Genomic DNA, 23,763 nt, shown 5'->3' with positions numbered 1-23,763 from the left:
CCTGACAGGGAATCAAACCTGTAACCTTTCAGTTACGGGACAATGTTCCTACCAACTAAGCCACGCCTGCCAGGGCACAACAAAATTTTTTAATAACTCAAATCACTAATCCCTATTAATCCGATTTTTGAAACCATAGCTCCAAAAAACAATCCCAAAAAAATTTATACGAAGAGAACAACACATATTCACTCATGGAAAACTTTCAAATATTTTTAAATGCTCCCAATGAGCAAATGCTTAAACAAATAATGGTACAGCTATATGAAAAGATGCTACTTAATCGTTACAAATGACAAATTCAGCTTTGTCAATGCAGACAATCCCTGAATTACCTGGGGGTCTGAAGTCTGGGGGTCCATAAATACCACAGTAGGTCTCAGTTATAAACGGGAATGCATCTACCAAGCGTCCTTCTCAGGAAGTGCCACCAGTGTTTCTTCATCTCTTAAGAACACAGTATGTATAACCATCAATTATATGAAATGCCACCATTGTAGCTTCACAGCCAGCCTTCCTCCCCCTGGGGCTAATCTGCATAAGCATGCTGCTCAGCATCTCAGCAAGAGAAGGGATATTATATACTGTAGAAAACACAAATGTTCAAATGAGAGAGAATATCAAGAAATAAGTCCAGGTAGGAGAGTCTGAATTTGATGAGATAATTTAGAAAGGCCTTCTAAATTCTTAACCAGAGAGATACTATAATCCAAATTTTATCAGAAAAAAATCTAATCAGGATAGGCCAGAAAACAGAAGAACGGGTAACTCCTGACTTGGTGGTCAGGGACAGCCTCTCTGGGGAAGCAACCTTGAATAAAGTGGAATCTAAGTGTGAGAAGGACCAACTCACAGGAGGACCACTGGGCTCAGGCCTAGAAGGAGGTCAGCATGCAGCACTGTGCCTCAGGGAAGGCAAAAGGAAGTGAGAGGCAGGGCAGGGCAGGGGCTAATCAAGTCAGAGAGCGAGGGGACTTCCTAATGTTTGGAAATGTTGTTCTGGCCACCTTGTGCACTAAAGTCAAGCCCAAAGAGAAGCGGGTGACCAATTAGGTCAGTGTGCTAACCCAAACCAGAGCCTCACGGGGCCTCACACCAGGGTTTGCAAAATGGAAAGAAGCAACTGAATTAGGAATGTATGCATATATTTTATATTCCTATATTCATAGTTAAAAATATGTGTTAATGGGCCATGTATTACTTTTTAAATGGGAAAGTTCTCATATATATGAGATATACAAATCTCTACTTTTCAATTAATTATAATGCAATAAAATGAAATGAACTACAAAACTGTTTAAGATAATCTTTTTTTAATGACTCAGAAAACACTTTGGAATATTGTAATGCCTTAGCAGCATATCATTAATGTCAATTACCCTTGCAGTACAAGAAAATAAGAATTTCCAATTTGTGGGAAGCTGTATAAACCATATTTTATTGTAATGGTTTACTTTAGGAAAAAAGGTACAGCAGAAAGTTAGTTTCCAAGGAAAGGAAAAAAAATTTACCCGACATTTCTACATTCTGGAATTGCATAATGAACTTTATCTTGCATGTTTGCTATAGCTTGCATGTTTGGTCATATTTTATTTCTGAATTTAGAAAAACATGCATGCACATTTAACTTACAAGTCCAATGTCGTATTAGCACATAGCAAAGATCAGAGTATTATGGAACCCTAATTATCTCAGTGATGAGGAAAGGGTGGAATGTAAGCCCTATTTCAGGATAGAAGAAGGGAAAGGAGTGACTAAAGGGGTTTTACTTCAGCAAAAGCTGAAACTCTAGGCCACTCCTGAGTCATTAAGTACTCTGCCTTAAATGAATCTTTAGGACCCCTAATACTGGACCTTCTGGTGCTAAAGGAAGACCACACAGATCCTTTTTATATTTGATGAGCTAGACAGAATGCTAGGAACAACTCTCATACTTTATTAGTATTTTCTCCACAGACTTCATGTTATTAGTGTTTTCATTTTAAGTCAAACTGTTTGTCCTGACAGATAGTGAAGAGTCTTTAGTCTTTTCCTCATCATGCTCCTTGCCACTCCCTAGCATTACCCTAAGCTATGTTTTGTTTGATTAGAAACACAAAAAAAGAAAAAGCACACCAACAATGAGTTAACCAGCCAAAGTTTGGAGAAGTAAAATCACCACCATCCTTTTGGACCAGATTTCAACCAGAATCTGAGCTCTACTTTAGCTCAGCCCTTTGACAGGAGCTAGAACAGACCTCACCTCTGGAGTCAGATCCCCGCCCCTTCACAGACAGCATCCAAACAAAGCCCAGCCTCGCTCACAGGCAGCTCCAAGTCAGGCCCACTTACGTGGGCACAGTTCATGCACAACTCCAACCCCCTGGAGTCAGCTGTCCGTGAGCCTCTAGGACACAGGGGGCAAACGCAAGGCCGTGGGCCGAATCCAGCCCTCCACCTTGTCTTATCCGGCCTGGCACCTCGTTTCTACCTGGCAGCAGCGCCGAGCTCTCACTTAAGTGTTAAGGAGTAGCTACATTTATACAGTCCTAAAATTACATGTGGCCCTTTGAAAGCAACCGGGAGGCTGATGTGGCCCCCCGTAAAGATGAGTTTGACACCCCACCAAGAGTGTGCCATGGCCGAGAAACCCCCTTTCCCACGGCTGGCCTGGCTGCAGTGGGCCCAGCTTCTCCCATCACCTGGCGCTGTCTAGTGGCACAGTCCTGGAGGAAGAGGGGCTGGCAGCAGACACAGTTCTATGTTCGCGTATATGCACATCAAACCCATATTTTGATCATTTTCTGGAATGATAATTGTGAAGAAGTATCCCCAAATATAAAATTTTAGCCTCAAAACATAGTTTACTTTTAACTTGTTCACTTCAGGAAGACTGGCAGTTACCGTTTATTGGGTATCTTCTCAGACTCAAACAATGCACCAGATACTTTATATATGAGACAAGCATACATTATCCTACTTAATCCTCACAACAGCCCTATATGATTTTACAGTCCCTGCTTCACAGCTAAGGAGCCATGTTGAAGATTATACAGCTAATGTTAGAACTAAGAGTTGGTGCAATATCTGTCTGACTCCAAATCCTAAGTTCTTTATACCACGTGCCTTAATTCACCCTGTCAAAATGTTAGTAATATGAGCACTGAACACACTGGACTACACTTTCACTTGAAAGTATCAAATATAAAAGCTAACACACAGCCCTGACTGACGTGGCTCAGTTGGTTGGGCATGGTCCCACAAAGTGAAAGGTGGCCGTTTTGATTCCTGGTCAGGGCACACGACTAGGTTGTGGGTTCAGTCCCTGGCCGGGGCTCATGTGAGAAAGAAATATCAATGTTTTTCTCTCACACTGATGTTTCTCTCTCTCTCTGTCTCCCTCCATTCCCAGAAGTAAGTAAGTAGAACCTAATACATATGTAATCAGTTGTTTCCTTATTCCAGGAACCCTACATGCTAAAGGTACCAAGTCAGCTGTGCAATCACTTCCCTGAATGAATCAGCCACATGAGATATCTTTCCTCCACAGATAATCCAGGCTATTCAAACAGATCACCAGTTTTCAGAATTCAGATCTAAAGTATGTGCAAATGAACAACAAAGTGAAGATGTGACTCATGTTGGTAAATAATACAAGCTTATGCACATTAATCTTTTGGAAGTACAGCAGTTTCTCATGCATGCCTTTAAAATAGAGATAGTCTTAAAACTTGTTAACTCTTCAGTCTGACTTCATTCCTGCCATCTCTAGGAGCTGAGCCATCCCTCCAAGGCTCTAACTCAAATAGCAGAAACCAGGGAAGGGTGGTCATAGAACTCACAAAGTAGTGAGTTCTATGCCCAGCAAGTGCTATAAGCAGTAAGTGATGAGTGACTGCAGAGTCACCGAGTGCAAAAGTGGGAGGTCTCTCTGGGACCATCAGTCCAATGGCTGGGGCATTTCAGGGAGAAGAAAGGACTAAGCAGACTCCCGAAAACTGACATCAGGTATCCAGGTCATATGAGAGAGAGGCATGTTCACAGAAAGCGCAGGGCCGTCTCAGCTGTGGTAGACGGTTGGGGAAAAGACCCAGGCCCCTCTGTGAAACCACTTCCTTCCTATAAGAGGAATACCGCCCACATGTGTGTGCGCACACGCTGCACATGCACTACTCTGCCCTGGCTCCTCCCCAACACGCGTGCACACACAGTAGTGGGTATGGGGAGAACATTCAGAGACTCGGGAACAAACTTAATAAAATTAAATTTATGAGGACTTAATTCAGTAAACATAATTTGTACTCAACAGTTACGAGCAGTCCTACATTTGAATTGTCTACATTACTGTTTGAGGTTTGTTGAGTCTAGAGGCTAAATAAATACAAAACAGTCTGTCAGAAAAATACATTTTCATTAGTCATCAAATTACCGAGATTCCACCAAATGAACTTACAAATCTCTGAATATTCCTACTAGTGGCCACTGCAGTTTCAACATCATGGTGGTGGGGACACAGAGGACAAGCAGATACTCCCAGGTCCAGGCCAGACCATACCCTGCTTCTGTCCTCCCCACGAGCTCCATTTCATGCTGAGATCTGCCTCAACTAAGCTCACCTGGCCACTGGATTAACGTTCCCTGAACTCCGTGACACCTCTCAGGACAGTCCTTGCAAGTGAGCATGGGGATCCTCGCCCACCTGGGAGTGCTTATTCCTACATGAGAAAAGCAGTGCTCAGGGACTCCCATGAGGGGAGATCTTAGATGAATGAGGCAGTGCTCCAGTCAGGAGACACCTCTGTCATAATCAAGGCCAACCTCAAAAGCCACATTGTCCAGGAATCTTCTGTAATCTCTCCTCCATCTCCAAAGTCCCCTCTTCCATCTCTGGTCCCTTTGCAGTCCTGGCTCTGCCTTGGGGCAATGATTTGGGTCCCTGTACATACCTCATCTTGCAGCCAGCTCACCTCTCTCCCACACAGAAGGTGCAACATACGGTGGCTGCCTCAATGCCACGATACTGAACCCACTCCCATTATACAGAAATGTAGCGTGTTAACTGCTCCCAGGTATGTGGAGGTGAGATGTCACTGCCCAGCCTGTGCGGCCTCCGAGCATAGACCTGGCCCAGAAGAAGCTGACAGGTACTGACTCAACAAGTTTGCTGCGTGAGACAATCCAAAATAAGGTTAACTGCTACACTCCTTCATCAAATTATGTTTTCTTTAAATGTGTAATTTTAAGTGTCCACTTTTTATTTGTTACACTTTAAAGTAAGACCTGTACAGAAGTGCTTCTGTTGATGCTCCCACGTTAGCAGGAATTTTCTCTACCACAGCACGTTTATGATCATTGCTGTTGAAATTCCATCTTCCTCCACTAGGCCGTGGGCTAGGAGGGCAGAGGCTATGGCAGGCACTGGTAATTTGTGACTCCATTCATTCCTTGTTTCTAGGGCAGAGCCTTGATTTTCCCCTGGGAAACACCAATCCCTGCTCTTAACCTTCATGATGGAAAAGGGATGATTCCACCCACCCCCATGGCTCAGGCCTGCCAATCAGAGCTTTGCCTCCCTTTGGCCACAGTAACTGGTTCAGGTTTGGGCACACGACTAACTCCATATAATAAGAGTCAAACCCAGCACTTTTACTGGAGAACAACAGTCTGTCTTTTTCACTGGAGGGAAAAATAGGAGACTGTTAGCCTGAGGTTCCCAAGGGAACCATGCTGAATGAGCCAACTTGTGAAGCCAACATAGATGTAAAGAGATGGAGAGACACGAGGTCCCATTGGGTCAAGTAATGACTCAAGCCTGATATCCCTTGGATGGATGGTTTTAGTTCCATGAGCCAATATATTCCTTTTACTAACTGCTTAAGTCAATATAAGTAGTTTTTTCTGTACCTGTGACTATATCCATCACAATCAATAAAACATGTTCAATCTGTGTGCTCCTATAACCACGGCCTTTAGCATGGCAGCTGACACACAGAAGATGCTTAGCATTTTTTCAAATCAGTTGAATGAAAACTTAGGGTGAAAATATCTTCCACAGGTTTTTTAATTTTTAAAAATGTCAACAGGAAAACAATTGCCACAATTCACCTTCACTAGAAAAAATATGAAAAGTTGACTCTCCAGGTATAACTCTATTCAGAAAAGAAGATTTCCATTTATAGTAGTTATTGTAAGTCCTTGGAACTTAAATGAACTCATACTACACGGAAGTTTTGTAATCCCCTTCCAGATTAAACTAAATCTATGATAATCATTGACTGTTTATGTGGTAACACAAATTGTTTTGTTCTCTTGATCATTATGAAAAGGGATGTGGGCTACATCTAGAGAACATCTGGCTCTGGGTCATATCTTTGAAAATTTAATCGGCTCTTTGTCCATATAGGAAAAATAAAATAGCTGCTCAACAACAGAGCCAAACATTCCTAATAAATGTCAGACTGGCAGAAAATAAATTTTCTTTTAAATAATTAAATTCTCTATTCTTCAGACATAAAGAAAATCCCATCATACAAGTGAAACAGCAGAACATCAGCTGGGGGGCCTAGGATGTGGAGACATACAGAACATGGTTTTCAGTATGAATTCATTACCATATTTTAAGTGTTTTTTTTTTCAAGTTGCTGAAATGGATCTGTAAAGATCAAGCCACGCTTCCCATCCTTTCTACACCCAACAATGAATTTTCATGACCTTTGGCCATAGTTACAGAAGGTGCAATTTAGGGCCATGAAACAGTCAAGTACTGACATATGTGGTAATAAACCTGAAACACTAAGGCCTACCTCAATGTCACTAAGCCCCTAGAATTGTTTTCCCCGTCTAGAATTAAGACACACCAAGTAGAAATACACTATTTACCTTTTATTTTAAGGTGTCAAAACCATGTCCCTGCTCCCATGGAACTTACACTTAAACAGAAATGACAAAATGTCAAGTGCAATCAAATTATTTGAGCAATATTCTATTTTCTTAATCCTCACCTGAGGATATGTTTTTTTAAAAAAAATGATTTGAGAGAGAGAGAGAGAGAAACAACAATGTGAGAAAGAAACATTTATTGATTGCTTCCTGTACATACCCTGACCCACAACTTAGGTATGCGCCCTGACCAGGAATTGAACCCACAACCTTTCAGTGTACAGGATGGTACTCCAACCAAGGCACTAGACCAGGAGTGAGCAATATTCTTAAAACCAAAAAGTGTTTAAAAAGAAATTTTTAGAAAGATGTGAAGTTTGATTTTTTTAAAAAAAGCAACAAAGACTCAAAACTATAAACTCACTGCTCCCTGGCCCCCATCTTCATTTTTCACTACAAAAGTGCTTAGTAGTTTGGATAATGTAACAAATGTATTAAAAGTAGAAAATAAACTAGAAGAATTTAGAAACTTAGAGCTGGAAAAAATTCTTATAGACCACCTGGTTTTTAAGACAAAGAAAACTAAAGGACAGAAAGTAGATGTCGAGGGTCACACATCCACTGACCGTTAGAGCTGGAAAAGAAGCCAAGGCTTCCTCCTCCTTTCCAGTCCTACATCGCATGGGAATTTAAAAAGACAAGGGCAGCCCTGGCTGGTGTGGCTCAGTGGACTGAGTGCCAGCCTCCAAACCGAAAGGTCACTGGTTCGACTCCCTGTCAGGCACATGACTGGGTTGTGGGCCAGAACCCCAGTTGGGGGTGTGTGAGAGGCAATTGATCAATGTACCTCTCATACATCGATGTTCCACTCCCTTTCTCCCATCCTTGCCCTCTCTCTAAAAATAACTAAATCTTTAAAAAAAAGACAATGGGGAGGAGAACCAAGATGGCGGTGTAGGTAGACACACTGCGCCTCCTCGCACAACCAGAACTGACAGAAAATCGAACGGCAAGGAAGTCCGACACCAAGTAGATAAAAAAGAAACATACATCCAGACCCGTAGGAGGGGCGGAGAGGAATCACGTTGCCGTGGAGGGACCAAGACTGGCGGAGTGTGGGACGAACGGGGCAGGCAGTCTGACCACTAGCAGACCCTGCGACCCCACACTCGCGCACAGATAAACCGAGAGGGCCAGACTCAGAGTGGCGGAGAACGGGGCAGGCAGAGTGGCGGGTAGCACCCCGCGGCCCCACACTTGCGCACAGATAAACCGGGACAATCTGCGGGGAGCAAAGCAGACCACGTAACCCAGGGCTCCAGCACGGGGAAATAAAGCCTCACACCTCTGATTGAAAAGGCCCGTGGGGGTTGGGGCAGCAGCAGGAGAGACTCCCAGCCTCACAGGAGAGGTTGCTGGAGAGACCCACAGGGGCCTAGAGTGTGCACAAGCCCACCCACTCGGGAACCAGCACCAGAGGGACCAAATTTTTGATTGTGGGTAGCCGAGGGAGTGGCTAAAATCCGGTGGAGAGTGGAGCGGGCGGCACAGAGCAGCAACCAGCATTACCCCGCCCTGGTGAACACCTAAGGCTCCGCCCCTTTAAGTAACAGACACGCCGAGACAAAAAAAAAAATGGCCCAAATGACAGAACACTTCAAAGCTCCAGAAAAAATACAACTAAGCGAGGAAGAGATAGCCAACCTACCAGATGCACAGTTCAAAACACTGGTTATTAAGACGCTCACAGAATTGGTTGAATTTGTTCAAAAACCAGATGAAAAAATGAAGTCTATGCTAAGAGAAACAAAGGAAAATGTGCAGAGAACCAACAGTTATGCGAAGGAAACTAGGACTCAAATCAACGATGGGGACCAGAAAGAAGAAAGAACCATCCAACCAGAAAAGAATGAAGAAACAAGAATTCGGAAAAATGAGGAAAGGCTTAGGAACCTCCAGGACATCTTGAAATGTTCCAACATCCGAATTACAGGGGTGCCAGAAGGAGAAGAGGAAAAACAAAAAACTGAAAACTTATTTGAACAAATAATGAAGGAGAACTTCCCCAGTCTGGCAAAGGAAATAAGACTTCCAGGGAGTCCAGGAAGCTCAGAGAGTCCCAAAGAAGCTGGACCCAAGGAGGAACACACCAAGGCACATCATAATTACATTACCCAAGATTAAAGAGAAGGAGAGAATCTTAGAAGCAGCAAGAGAAAAGGAGACAGTTACCTACAAAGGGGTTCCCATAAGACTGTCTGCTGATTTCTCAAAAGAGACCTTACAGGCAAGAAGGGACTGGCAAGAAGTATTCCAAGTCATGAAAGGCAAGGGCCTACATCCAAGATTACTGTATCCAGCAAAGCTATCATTTAGAATGAAAGGGCAGATAAAGTGCTTCTCAGATAAGGTCAAGTTAAAGGAGTTCATCATCACCAAGCCATTATTATATGAAATGTTAAAGGGAGTTACCTAAGAAAAAGAAGATAAAAAATATGAACAGTAAAAATGACAGCAAACTCACAGTTATTAACGACCACACCTAAAACAAAAACAAGAGCAAACTAGGCAAACAACTAGAATAGGAACAGAACCACAGAAATGGAGATCACATGGAGGGTTGTCAATGGGGGAGTGGGAGGGGGAGAGAGGGGGAAAGGTACAGAGAATAAATAGCATAGATGATAGGTGGAAAATAAACGAAGGGTAAGAATAGCGTAGGAAATGTAGAAGCCAGAGAACTTATAAGTACGACCCATGGACATGAACTACAGGGGGGGAATGTGGGAGGAAGGGGGTGGGCAGGATGGAGTTGAGTGAAGGGGCAGAAATGGGACAACTGTAATAGCATAATCAATAAGTATATATATAAAAAAAATAGACAATGGTTCTGCATCAACTCATTGCTCTATAAACTCATTGCTCCCTGGCCCCCATCTTCATTTTTCACTGCATGAAAATGAATCACTACGTTACAACATTATTTTCAATTATTCAGTAGCTGAGGGGAGCCTGCTCTCTCCCAGCCTCTGGACTGCTGTGAGCTCATTTGGAAGAGGGGCCCTGTCACACAAACCTCTTACCAAAAAAAAAAGGGATCTGAGGACGTATGTCTGAGTCCCCCGCCTGCTCCACGCAGAGAGGTAATCATTGTTCCAAGCCTCTCACTGAGTCTGGGTCATGGAGAACCAGCTAAGAAAAGTCATGGCCTGCAACCTCTCTCCAGAGAGCCTTGGCCCTGCGGTAACACAGGCAGAGCTCTAAGTAAGACGTTGATGAGACCGGCAAAATGCTTTGTGAAATCAGGAAGAACCCCCTTAAACAGAAAGACCCACTTAACAGACCAGAATCTCCGAAGGAATGGATTGATTGGTTTTAGGGATGAACTCAAAACAGGAAGAAATCAAAGGTGTTGTTTTTTTTTTTTAAATGAGTTACACTTTCAATTCTGTCACTGACTGAAATTCTAACTTTATTTAAATGGCAATCTCTCTGTTCTTTAGTTTATCTCCTTGCAGAAGGAATTTAAAACCCATCTTGCCTGGCAGGTCTAACAGCACTTAATTACCATTTGTCCTGTTGTAAGCAAGTCATGGATGAAAGATTCCACAACAAGAACAAAGGATATGTTGATTTTCTTACTAGCAGTATTTTGTCACAAGTCTTTTCCTGAACATAGAGAAAATATGGGTGAATTCCTCTATAGCCAAGGTATAGAAAAAGGCTTTCTAATTGTGACTCAAAATCCAGAAGCCAAAAACCTGGTAAGTTTGACTAGATAAAAAAAAAATTGTGCCCTGGTTGGAGTAGCTCAGTGGATTGAGCACGGGCCTGCAAACCAAAGGGTCACCGCTTCTGTTCCCAGTCAGGGCACATGCCCGAGTTGTGGGCCAGGTCCTTGGTGGGGGGGATGAATGAGACGCAACCACACACTGATGTTTCTCTCCTTTCTTTCTTTCTCCCTTCCCCTCTCTAAAAGTAAATAAATAAAATCTTTTAAAAATTGTAAACTTCTGTGTGGCAAAAACATAATAAGCAAAGTCAAAAGATAAATAACAAACTGAGAGAAAACATTTCTAACCCATATCACAAATATAAGACTAACATATCCCCAATAAACAAAGACCTTTTAAAATTTGAAGAAGGCAAAGTGATTTAAAATCCGATAGAAAAATGGATAAAAGATGCAAGTAGACAATTCATAAGGTATAAAAATGGTCCTTAAATATTTGAAAATATATTCAACTTCACTTATAATAAATGATATCCAAATTAAAACTATACTAAGATGTCATTTCTTTTATTTTTTAAGTCTTACCTCCCCAGTATCTTATTACTGATGAGAGAGAGAGAGAGAAACATCGGGGTGAGAGAGACACATTGATAAGCTGCCTCCCATACATGTCCCAACCAGGGATCAAACACAAAACCTAAGCATGTGCCCTGACCAGGGATCAAACCTGCAATCTTTTGGTGTTCGGGATGACCAACCAAATGAGCCACCCAGCCAGGGCAAAGATGTCATTTCTTATCTAGCAGATCGGCAGAAGTTTAAAAGCTTGATAATATTCTCTGTTAGTGAAACTGTAGGAGAAAAGGATATTTTCATACATTGCTGGTGGGAATGCAAAATGGTTTAATCATTATGGAAGGGACTTGGCAATATCTTAACAACAACACATGCATTTTCACACTTCAACATGGCAATCCCATTTCTAAGAGCTTACCCTGCAGATATCTCCAACACCACGAAAATACATATGCACAAATTATTCACTGCAGCATTATTTAAAATTACAAACTAAATATGAGACCTGGTAAACTAAATTACAATCCCTAAATATTTGAACTTGGAGACTGAAGAAACTCTGGTGCACACACAACGGAGCGCTGTGAGCTGAGGAAATGGAGGAGACTGCCTTCGCGAGCTGACATGGAGTCACTGCCAGATGTTCAGGGGAAAGAAAAGTATAAAAAAGCACACACACACGTATGCGCATACACATACACACATGTTAAACTGATACAATATTATATGCCAAGTATATCTCAATAAAACAGGCAAAATAACACGCATATATTATGCTCTCTTTCGTCGACATACACACACACACACACACACACACATTACAGAAGGTAAGTGAAAAAATAAGCGAGAAAGGAATGAAGTATCTGTAAGGTTGGTGGAGGGGGTAGGAGGAATAAGGGAAGGAGTGTGAGTATATCTCCTTGTGGTTTTTTTTTACTTTTTAATGTATGTTAATGTTCCACGTATCCAAAACATAAAATTAACAGGAAAGAGGAAAAATCCAAAATCTGAAACAAAAACACAGCAAATAAACCCAACTGCATTTCAAATAAACTCATTACCCACACTGAAGAAGCAGAGAATTAATCTCAGCAACTGAAGCAGCAACTGACCCCTGCTTCACCATGAACACCTAGTATTGTGGGAAGAACTGCGGGCAGATCTGAATTCTTGTCTTAGCTCAGGCTGCCACAACAAAATACCATAGACTGAGCAGCTTACATGGCCAAAATTTTATTTCTCATAGTTCTGGAGGCTGGAAGTCCAAGATCAAGGCACTAGCAAGGTAGGTTTTACAATGAGGCTTCTGGATGGCCAGTATCTCGCTGTGTGCCCACATGACCTTTTCACCATGTGCTGGGGGCAGAGCAAACCCTCTGGTGTCTCTTCTCACAAAGGCACTAACCCCACAATGACAGCCTCAACCTCATGACCCCACCCAACCCTAATCACCTCCCACAGGTCCCACCTCCAAACACCACCACACTGGGGGTTAGAGCTTCACATACAAATTCCAGGGAGACCAAGGTCCATGAGATCTCTTTAGTACATTAGTTTTTAGTATTAGTATGGTGAAGAAGTTCTGAAATTATTTTTATGTATTATGAGAATGAGCAAATTATGTAAGAAAAAACCACAAATATGAAATGGGGGAGCCTGGGGGTGATTTGGAATTGGAAATATTGGTGTAAGACTCATGATATCTAAAATATACATATATGCATGTGTACATGTATACATATACATGGTAATCACTTTCCAACTCCAAGTGTCTGCTCTGTAATAAACAGAGGAATTCAGTTAAGTGTTTCTCCTTTAATGTGAGCACAATGTTAAGTTTTCTTAGCAGAGGGTACTGGAGGGACACTGCAGGAAGACAAAGGCTTCCTGCAATCCAGGGGTCTTGGGGTTGGGGGATGCTGTGTGGGTGTGAGGAAATCCAGTACCACCTGCCCCAGCCACTGGCCCAAAACACATTCCCTCCTGTGACCAAGCAGCTTTGGCCTGGTGACCACCTTTCCACAGTGTCCCAGACACAGAAACCAGAGCCCCTGACCACCGCCTGTATTCCCAGCTGGCCCATGACCCGGAGGCTCACACGGAGCAATCACTCTTCTGCAAGCCCCCTCTTCAAAAGCCCTACACAGCACTTTCACTCTGAGAGCCCTCTGCCCCTGGAACCCCTGCGTACCACACCACCAGCTGGTGACAGCCTACTGCTCTCCCTACACTCCAGAGGGTTGTTTATCTCTTGCTTCCAGACCAGCTCCAGTCTGGCTGTCTGTACTATTAAGATGAACTGTACCTCCTCTAATGAGATCTGAACCCCTTCCAAGCTCATCCTTCCTTGTGTCCTCTCCCTCAGCCCTAGCGAATCACAAAGGCTCTCCTTATTTCTTACAGTTACTCAACCTGCTGTGTGGTCTCTGTCTCCTGAGTGGGCCAGACCTCTACAATATGTATGTATGTATGTATGTGTATCTGTAGGTATGTATCTACAGCAAGGGCCTAGTAGCAATGATACCCCAGAAACAATGAGCACACCTAGAGGCCAGATCTTGGTTTCTAATACCATACTCCTCCCACACACAAAAAAAAAATTATAAAAAGCATTTCTCCTTGGAGAAACGACTGTTAGCAGACCTGGGGCAGGGTGAGTACAAGATCAGGCTAGAACATACTGCTATGTCAGAAAGAGGCACCCTCAATGACTGGAGTGCATTAAAAGGACACATCAGCCAGAAGAGTCTTCTGATGGCCAAATCTGGAACAATTTGAGCAAAATTGGGTACAAATAATTAAGTTATTAAGCACTGAAAAAAAAGAGAAAACCAGTAAGTTCATACTGGTTAGGAATGTGGATGGATGGATAGATGGCTGGATGCATGCATGGATGGATGGATGGATGAACAGACGAATAAATGAATAAACGAGGGAGAATGGGGAGCTCGTGTCCACTGGCAATGTTCTATGGAGGGAGTATTGAAGCTGAAAATCACCATTCTGCAACCATTATAGTAAAGAAGGTTTCAAGCAAGAATCATCAATGGCCAATAAACCTAGGGAGAAAATTTTGATAAGCAACAGAATATCTGCATGGTTTTAAAGTGTCCTCCCATAGAAAACATATTTGCCAATGACAACTCTGATAAGGGGTTAATATCTAAAATTTATAAAGAACTTATAAAACTCAACAATAACGAAGATAATGCAATTAGAAAATGGGCAAAAACCTGAGTGGAAACTTCTCCAAACAGGACATACAGATGGCCAACAGACATACGGGAGACAACAGCTTTTAAACTCTTGTTTTTAAACTCTGTTTGAATAAAATACATTCCCCAAATCTAAACATTAGCTTATATTATCTTAAAAACGAGGCCATTAAACATTTATTTCTGCTACCGAGTTTACAAAATATGCCTTACTGACGATGTTGTTTCCAAGGTTATTTCCTATTTTAAAGAGCTGATGAACAAATACTTCTTTAAACTCTAAAAATTTAAGAAGCTTAAGAACCATATGACTTCACTCATATGTGGGATATACAACTGAAACTCACAGACACAGACAACAGTGTGGTGTTTACCAGAGGGAAGGAGGTGAGGAGGATGATAAAGGATAAAGGCAGCCATATATACGGTGATGGAAGATTATTTGACTTTGGGTGGTAGGCGCACAATACAATATACAGATCGTGTATCACAGAAATGGACACTCGAAACCTATATGATCTTATTAACCAATGCCACCCCAATAAATTTAATTAAAAAAATTAAGAAGTAAAGAAAGAGAAGAATAGAGCTAAGACAGACAGCACTGGTGTTTGTTTTGAATACTGCTGTTAAGATTATATACAGGGAGGAGAAAGAAATTGAACAGGAGGATTATTTCAGAATAAAGAAAGGTCCCTAGGACAAGACAATTTCCCCTGTATTTGAGTAGATCAAATCTATCTAGGCCAAGTGATAAAAACACAAATGGCAGTAAGAATTCCATAAAACAGCAACAATGAGGAAGAAAAACCAAATGTAGGTTGCCAGAAGGTACAATAAAAATACCCAGCAGTGTAATGTTGGGCAAAACACACAGGCGTGTTTGTTTTGGATACTCAGAGTCAAGAGTGTGGGCGGAACCAATTAGAAACACCCAACTGCTTGCACAGCACAGATTCCCTGTTCTCGCTCCCTTCCCACCCTCCCTACCCCATCCCACACCATAGCCTGAAGATATGGGATCCTGGGAGGGATGACTTGAACCAACTTTAGACAAAAACCTCCGGTTAGAATATGGCATGCCCTGCGCAGTGCACTACAGATGCATTTCTGCGTTACACCTAACAGCCGCTCTGTTGAAGGGTGACCAGATGGCTCCATGTACACCTGAGTCCATGAGTCAGGTTCTATGGACTAGGATGGAAGTAGGCAGGATGAATGAGCTCTGCTTGAGACGAGTCAAGAATGTCTTGCAGATACAGAAGTGACACAGATGAGGTGCCTAGCATCCCAGAATCCCAAACTTGTAATAAAACTATCAGCACAAGCCCAGCCTCCTTTCCTGCTGGAACACCTTGAACCCTGCTTGTAACTGCTCACCTGCCTCCTGCCTCACACTCCATTCCCATATTTTGCAATCAAGAAGCCATTTCTTAGCAGAGAGGCCATGACTCCACTGTTTCGGCCTCCAAAAAAAAAAAAAAAGCAGGTGACAGAGAGTCTAAACAAGAACTAAGAAAATGAGCTGTTATCTTGCAGTCACTACAAGCAGGTTAGGAGGCAGGTGTTACATTCCCATATAGATAAGGTAACCATGCACAGAGAAATATATGACTTGTCCCAACTCATACAGAAAGGGGCTCAGCTCAAACCCAACCAGTTTGGCTCAAGAATCCATAGGTTCACTTATTAATAAATCATAAACAGATGCTAGAGTCAGGGAAATATTTATTTGCCCAGGACTTCAGTAATAACCTCATTCATCCCCATTTTCACATGATGCAGCTTAAAGCTGCTTCCCTAGGAGACTATTACCAAAGAAATTACTGCCTTATACCACATCCTTCTCTCATCCTCACTATCAAAAACACACCCAAAAGACAGTGTTTTCCATGTGTTTAAGTTACTTTCAGACATAATTTACTACTATTAGGGAAAAAAATCAAACAAAACAAATTGCTAAAGAAAAAATGAACAATGCTATTATTTTGACAAATTCTATTTTCCAAATAAAATATAATTCTATTATATTCTGGTTTTGTTTAGGGAAATAAATCTACTTTCAATGCCCTTAAGAACCTTTTAAAATACCTTAACAGGAGAATTCTGATTTCAGATGTCAAAATAAAGATGATTCCACTCCTTCTCTTAGACACTACTGCACAAGGAGCATGAAAACAAACACAAAACCATCTTCAAGGGTGCCCAGGCCACAGCATAGAAGCCAGAAAATGGAGGAGTGGCAACTGGCTTCACAGAACGGAGTGAGGCCTGAGTGCCTGCAGAGAGGTGCCTGGCAGAAGCAAGCCTGGAAAGGCTCAGGAATGAGGCTCCAGTTCTGGAAGAGGCAAAGGTTGGGCTTAAACCAGAAGGTCTGGGTGGAAAGCCACTCACAGAACAGGCTAGCCCGGCACCCACACAGCTGGATGATGCCCTCTCCCTCAGAGCCATGACAATTGTAACATAATCAGGCAATTCTTCCCCACAGCACCAGACACTGAAGGCTCATTCCCCTGGCAGAGTGACCCACAGAACCCAGCCTTGGGGACACTATACACAGCAAAGGCTGTGACAAGAATGAACACAGAGGTGATTTTCTGAGACGTTAAAAGTGCAGAATCTGAGGAGTTCCTGGGTTCAGTCTCAGCTCTGTCAATTAGGGGAGATGTGTTACCTTGGACAAGCTGCTGAAGGTCTCTGTACCTCAGTTTCCTAATCTATAAAATGACAGTAATAGTAGGTGCAGCCCTGCACGGTGTGGTTCCATTGGTTGGAGCAGTGGCCCCTAACAGAAGAGTTGCAGGTTCGATTCCCGGTCAGAGCATGTAATACCTAGGCTGCAGGTCTGATCCCTGGTCTGGGCTCATATGATCCCTGGTCCAGGTGTGTCTAGGAGGCAACCAATTGATGTTTCTCTCTAACATCAATGTTTCTCTCTCCCCTTCCTCTCTCCCTTCCTCTCTCTTTAAAAGCAATGAAAACAATGTCCTCAGGTGGGAATAAAAATAAATGTAAAAATAAATAGGTTCAAAGTCATAAAGTTGACATCAGGATTCAATGAGTTACAGCTCTCAGAATGGTATCTAACACACAGTGAGGAATCAGTAAGGATGAGTTCCTCCTTGTCCTATCACTACCTCCCCTCCGCGTACTCGTGTATGCACGCACGCACACACACCCTGCCCCACACCCTCAGAATGTTGGCAGCGGGAGTAAACGTGCAAGCATGGGATGGAAGGGCCTCTTCTAGAAAAACTAAACCAACGCAAAGAACCATGCTTGGATGCTGACATTTGGCAGTCCGCAACAACACAGCTGGTTGTCCCCCCACTATTCCACAATAAAGCCCCCAAGCTGAAACTCCCCCCCAAACATACACAGAGGTGCCCAACAGGTTCACAGTACATGACTTTTAAACATCACCACAAAATTTCAGAATATCTAGGAAAAAGATCAGAAGCCAAAACTGCAATTATTTTAAAAAGGTCACATGTAAAGGATTTTGAATAATAATATGTGGCCAATTTGACAAAGTTCTCACAAGTTCTAAGCACTGTTCTCAATGCTTTACATGTAGTAACCCATTTAACCATTAAATCAATCCATATATGAGGAAAGTACTATTTATAAACCCATTTCACAAATGAGATGATTATAGCACAGAGAAATTAAATAAGGTACTTAAAGCTAGGATTCAAACAGAGTCTGGTCTGAACTCTTAACTATGCTTCTCAAGAATAATTCTGCAGGTTTGAAGGTTATAAAAAAATGCCTTCAAAATTCTGAAGGAAGCAACCTGGAAATCGATACCTAGCCAAACAATCAACCAAGAATGAGGCAGAATTAGACATAAGGTGGCTCTTCAACAACATGGGAGTCAGGAGCCCCGACTTCCTGGAAGTCAAAAATGTACATGTAATGTAAATCAGCCCTCCACATACATGGATTCCCAACAGCAGATCAAAAATATATATGAGGGGGGACCCCAGAATATAAAAAATTGTATATTTATTCTTACACATTGAAACTTCAATCACCTTCCAAGTACTCTCTATTTGATGCAATACAGCTATTGAGAAATTTTTTCCACTGCTCAAGGCAGTTTTTGAACTCATCAATTTTGATGCCTTTTAGTGCTTCTGCCGTTTGTTTCACCTCTTCCATAGCCGTAAAACGTTTCCCTTTGAGGACCCTTTTCATCCCGGGAAACAAAAAAATAAAGTCACTGGGGGTGAGATGGGATGAATAGGGAGGGTGGGGCACAGGGATCATGCCATTTTTGGTTAAAAACTGCTCAACACCCAGCATAGTGTGGGCAGGTGAGCTCGTAAACCACCCATCACAAAATGGGCAAATGCAATGAAAGAGTATTCAAAAAAAATTCAGAGGTCAAACGCAGCCTCTCACAACAACACCAACTAGTACATTGATACAGATGGGATCCTAGAACACTCACCTAGCCGGGAAGCCTGTACTACAGGGGTCCCGCCCTCCAGAAGATAATTCTGCTTTTTTTCTTTTTGGTCTTCCCTCATACAAGTCTTAAAACTCATGACTTACAAATTCTTTCTTAGATCCTGAAGAGTGTAAGTATACTCCAACAAAAAAGAATTTGTTAAACCAAGAAAGACAAAGATACAAGATACAAAAAATAAGGGATCCAGCAGAAACAAGGGACAAAGGAATTCCCAAGGTGATGATGAAAGGAAGTTCAGGAAGTCAGCTGCACACAGGCCCACTGGTTGAGGCCCACTGAGAGAGCAGAAGGACAAAGGACTCCAAGATGGAAGCCTCCAGGAAAATAACAAAAAGAACTGATAAATCATCTTATTGATTTGAATGTGTAGAAATATATTGAAGATGTAGGAAGATTCACAGTTGGTAAAGAAACAAAACCACTGCAAAAACAAAACAAAACAAAACACAATTTTTATCATGAGAAAAAAAAGCTGAATAATAAAGGAAATATAGCCATAGTACTCTACTTGGTTCAAATGGGCATAATATTGGCACTGTTTAAAAATGTAAATACTAATTATGAGTTAACCAATTATTACAACAGAGTAATATTGGGAAGATTAGGTAGTGGGGCAAAGTTGGGTTGAATGACTTAGAAAGAGGAGAGCCAAATATCCACTTCCCAAGATAGGAAAATAGTCAGTAGCCCAAATCCCAAAACTGATTAATTGACAAGATAATAATATAAGCCCTTGGGAGAAGGGAGACAGGAAGGGAATGGGAGTTAGAACCCTGCTATTTTTTCATTATTAACATTTATTCTTGTATAAGTATTACTATGATAAAAATTAACTCACTACTGAGCTTTGGTATAAAAACAGATTAAATCAGTTTAGGTGAAACAAAATTCTGACCTTAATATACTGAAATACTCCTATTTCTGCCTCTCTGCTAGACCAGTTCCCTAATCAAAATAAGAGTTCATAAAATACATTTAAAAGATCTGTTTCTCCATCTATTAATAACTGGTTACACTTTTGTCTCAAGAGTCTAACTAGGTGCATTCATACACCATCATAGAATCATAGTAACTAATGTTTATGGGCTATTTCTTGAAAACTATTATATCCATAATAAATTAAAGACATCCAATGCTATCAACTCTCAGATATCCACAATCGTGGATAAATGCACTGAACTGAATAATAATTTTTATACTCACATTTGATTTTTTTTAACACTTCTATTTGCAGACAAGTCTTCTAAATCCTAGAATGCAACTCAAACCAAAAGCACTGCCTTCTTTCATCCCATGAACATTTATTATTGTTTTCTTATCACGACTATTCCGAGTATAGTCCCCCAGCCCAGCTTTGCCCTGCACTACCCTCCAATGCCTCGCCAAACCCTTAACTGTCTAAAACCCACGCTGCAGTCCCTCCTGTTTCTGGGCCCATTATGATTCGCCTCTTTCAAAGCAGTGTCTCATAGAATGAAAAACACACAGACATGAGTTGAAACCTGGGTCTGCCATCTTTGTCATCCAGCTCTTACGCCTTGGACAACTTCCATAATATCCCTGAAAGTCAGATTCTTCAAAGGCATAGCAAGGATAATAAAACAAAACTGCAGAGAGTCGTTATGAGGTTAAACAAAATAACACACATAAAGAAAGCACTTAGAAAATTGTGGCCATGTAACATCTGGCAACTGTTGGCAGCAGCAACATTACTTCCATGCAACCCACACATCCGTCCTCTGACACGCAGGGCAGCTGGGCAGAAACAGCTCCTCCTTCATCGCTATGACACCAAAAAGCCTGGCAGAGTCCAGCCTCGCGTGGGCTCTCAGTGTTTACAGAACTGAAGGAGTTTTAAGATCCAGCTCCTGCCCCAGGCCCCCCAACTGGCACACCGCCCCCCAGAAAGCTTTGTGGTGAAAATCTTCACCCTCAATTCCTCCAATAACCCAAAGCTTTTTTCCTGTACTTAACTGAAATGCAAATGCTGAAAGAGATATCCAGGCCCACCTCACCTTCACTGCTGGGCTATGGACTCCATGAGGCAAAATCCATGATTCATCCCACTCCGCAGTGGCAAAAGCACATACATTCAGCACACATGTCAGAGATATGATCAGTTATCTGCTGACTGCCTATGTGTTCAAATCTTAAGTGTGAAACAGAAATAAAAAAAACATCGTTCCTGGCTTCATAAGTCAGACTGGTAACTGTAATTAAGGGTATTCATGGTATCATAAGGATTGGAAAGAGTGTAATTAATAGGTTGTGAGGTGCTTTAACATCACTATATACATGGCATTCACCATTTTCAAAGCTCATTAAAAATTACATTCTCATAAATTCTCAAACAACTCTGAAATGAAGGAATTATTATTTAAATTTAACCGTGAGTAAACTAATAACTTACCCAGGACCACTCCAACTAGTTAAGTGATAGAGCTAGAACTTCATGGAATACAGATACAGAAAACCAGGAATGGGTGAGGAGGGGGTGGTGCAGAACACAGTTCTCCCTTACAGACATCACTATGGCACAAGTTTACTAAAATTCACTTTTTACAAAGAATGTATTAGAAGATAAAAAATTTGCAATGACTTTTCTGTGGCTATAATCCAAAATTAGCCAAATTTTGTCACTAGAATTAGTGTACAGATCCTTAAATATGTTAAACCCTGTATAAATGTTTTAAAATCCAAAGTGGTTTTCAAATCTCTCCTAAGTTTAAGAAAGTTGATTTTCACCAAGCACAGTGATGCAAAGACAGGACCAGGACTGGCAGTCCACAGTTGCTCTGGGTCTCTAGAAAGGAGGATGAACCACAGAAAGGAAGGCAAACCACAGGAAGGAGGGTGAACCACAGGAAGGAGTTGAAGGACAAATCCAGGTTTTCAGACTTATCATGAACACAACAGAAACCTAAGATTCAACTGCAAAAGAGAACATTCTTATCACCTAGAAATTCCACTCTTTCTGGAATTGTGACATATGTCATATAGTGTTTTTAGGAAAGAGAAAGGATAAAGTACATTAAATTTTAAAAATTATTTTAACACTCAAGAAACTAAATATAAATATATACTCTTAAGCAGAGCCCTCCACAATAGGTTAAGCAGCAGAGTTTAAGACTGAAGACCTATGAAGATGCATGAGGAGAGAAAGGTAGACATGTCCCAGATATCATTTAGAAGTTGGATACAGCAGGCACCGCGTCTAATAACTGGACTGGGAACAGGGGAAGGGCAGGGTGACTTCTGTGTTGCAGCTTCACTGGCTGCTCTTGGGGAAAAGACAGAGGGTGAAACAGGTCTGGTGGCTGAAGGGGCAGAGGAAAGTGAGTTCTCTTGGGTTACCTGCAGTTTGAGATGCCTAGTAACTGACATCCAGTTTTATATTTCACAGGTCAAGTTGAAGAATGGAGTCTGGAACGAGAGTCTGAAGGTAAGTGGGAGATATAAATTTGGGAGTCACAGGGTATAGGTAGATTCAAAACCAGCTTAGACCATCCAGAAAAAGATGCGTGCCTGGGGCCCTTAAAAAGGAGGTGGAAGGATGAAAAGCAGAGGGCATAAAAGTATGAGGAAAACCCAAAGAGGGTGGTGTCCTGGAAAGCAAGAGACAGTGACATTTCAACTCCACTGAACGCCACCATACATCAATTGCAATCAAGTGACCTATGGGTTTATAGCAATGTGAAGTCACTGGGAATGCAACCATTTCACTTTGAGGGGTGGGGGGAAAGCCACACTGAAGTGGGTTAATGAGGTAAAGGTAATTAAAATAAATGACATTTAAAGAAAGGGAGGTGAGGAAGTTAAGACCACAAGAACAGACAATCTTCCAGTAAGTTTACAGACCCACACAGCAAAGCAACTGTCATTACCAGCACACCCACAAAAGGCTGCTCAGAGCGCGAGGGGCAAGCAGGGATGGGGAGCAACGGAGGAAGAAACAGGGCCGGGAGAACCTTCTCTCAGAGAAGAACTGACCATGTCCAAGAATCCAGGTGAGACCATTCCTATAGTGCCATGACCCTATAATGAAATTGAAGCAGGGTGCAGCCAAGAGGAGGGCCCCAGGAAGGGATTTGTAATGGGGTCCAGGACTCGGGGTGTCCAGGAAATATTAGAAAAATGTATGTAGGATGTCTTCACCCCCACAGGCCTGAGCCAAGGGGGATGGGACACATGGAACAGGGCCATTCAGAGCTGTTTTGGGTAGCAAGAGCTTTGCAGCTAACCCCTGTCACAGTCATTTAACATATCTATAACCTTTAACTGGTTTCATGGATGTGTTAAGTAGCTGTGGCCATGCTTTGAGCCAGGGGGATGGGACGAAATTCCACCCAGGATGGGACTGGGAAGTAACTCCCCCTGGTTACAGGGCCTGTGTGAGAGCGTGGAGATGATTGGCTCCATGCCATGGGGCCACACCTGCCCAGACTTACTATGGCAGCCCAGTAAAGCTGGAAAAATACAGGGATGCTGGCAGGTGTAGCTGACTGTAGGAGTCAGAAATGGGGCTGCAAAGGAAGATGGGCACTGGGATTTAAACCTAGGCCCGGCAGCCATAGAGAGAAGAGACCACGCGGCTCCAAAGTAGTAGGGAGGACCACAAGGTTTTGGGGGAGAAAGAAGAGACCACGCGGCTCCAAAGTAAATAGGGAGTAGACCATGCGGCTCTGAAGGAAGGAGTGAACCACGAGGCTCTGAAGCAAGTAGATAGATAGAGGTCCATGTGGTTCTGAAGTGGGGAAAAGGACCACGCAGTTCTGAAGGAGAGTAGAGAGGACCACAAGGTTTTGGAGTGCTTCTTCTTGCCACGCGGCTTAGGCAGCAGGAGAGACTTTGCAGCCATAGAGAAAGGGGAGAAAGGACTCTTGCTGCTGGGCCATGAGAAGGTG

General features: G+C 42.3%; 1 protein-coding gene across 4 annotated transcripts in view; it reads right to left on the bottom strand.

Moving 5' to 3' along the window:
• The window catches only part of TULP4 (TUB like protein 4), a 202,932-nt gene that overhangs the window by 120,984 nt on the left and 58,185 nt on the right, over window positions 1-23,763 (bottom strand). The window lies entirely within an intron of this gene.

This window comes from Desmodus rotundus, chromosome 11 (genome assembly GCF_022682495.2).
Source record: "Desmodus rotundus isolate HL8 chromosome 11, HLdesRot8A.1, whole genome shotgun sequence".
Classification (NCBI taxonomy): domain Eukaryota; kingdom Metazoa; phylum Chordata; class Mammalia; order Chiroptera; family Phyllostomidae; genus Desmodus; species Desmodus rotundus.
The sequence above is the reverse complement of the archived record's forward strand: the minus strand, read 5'-3'. Positions and strand labels throughout refer to the sequence as shown.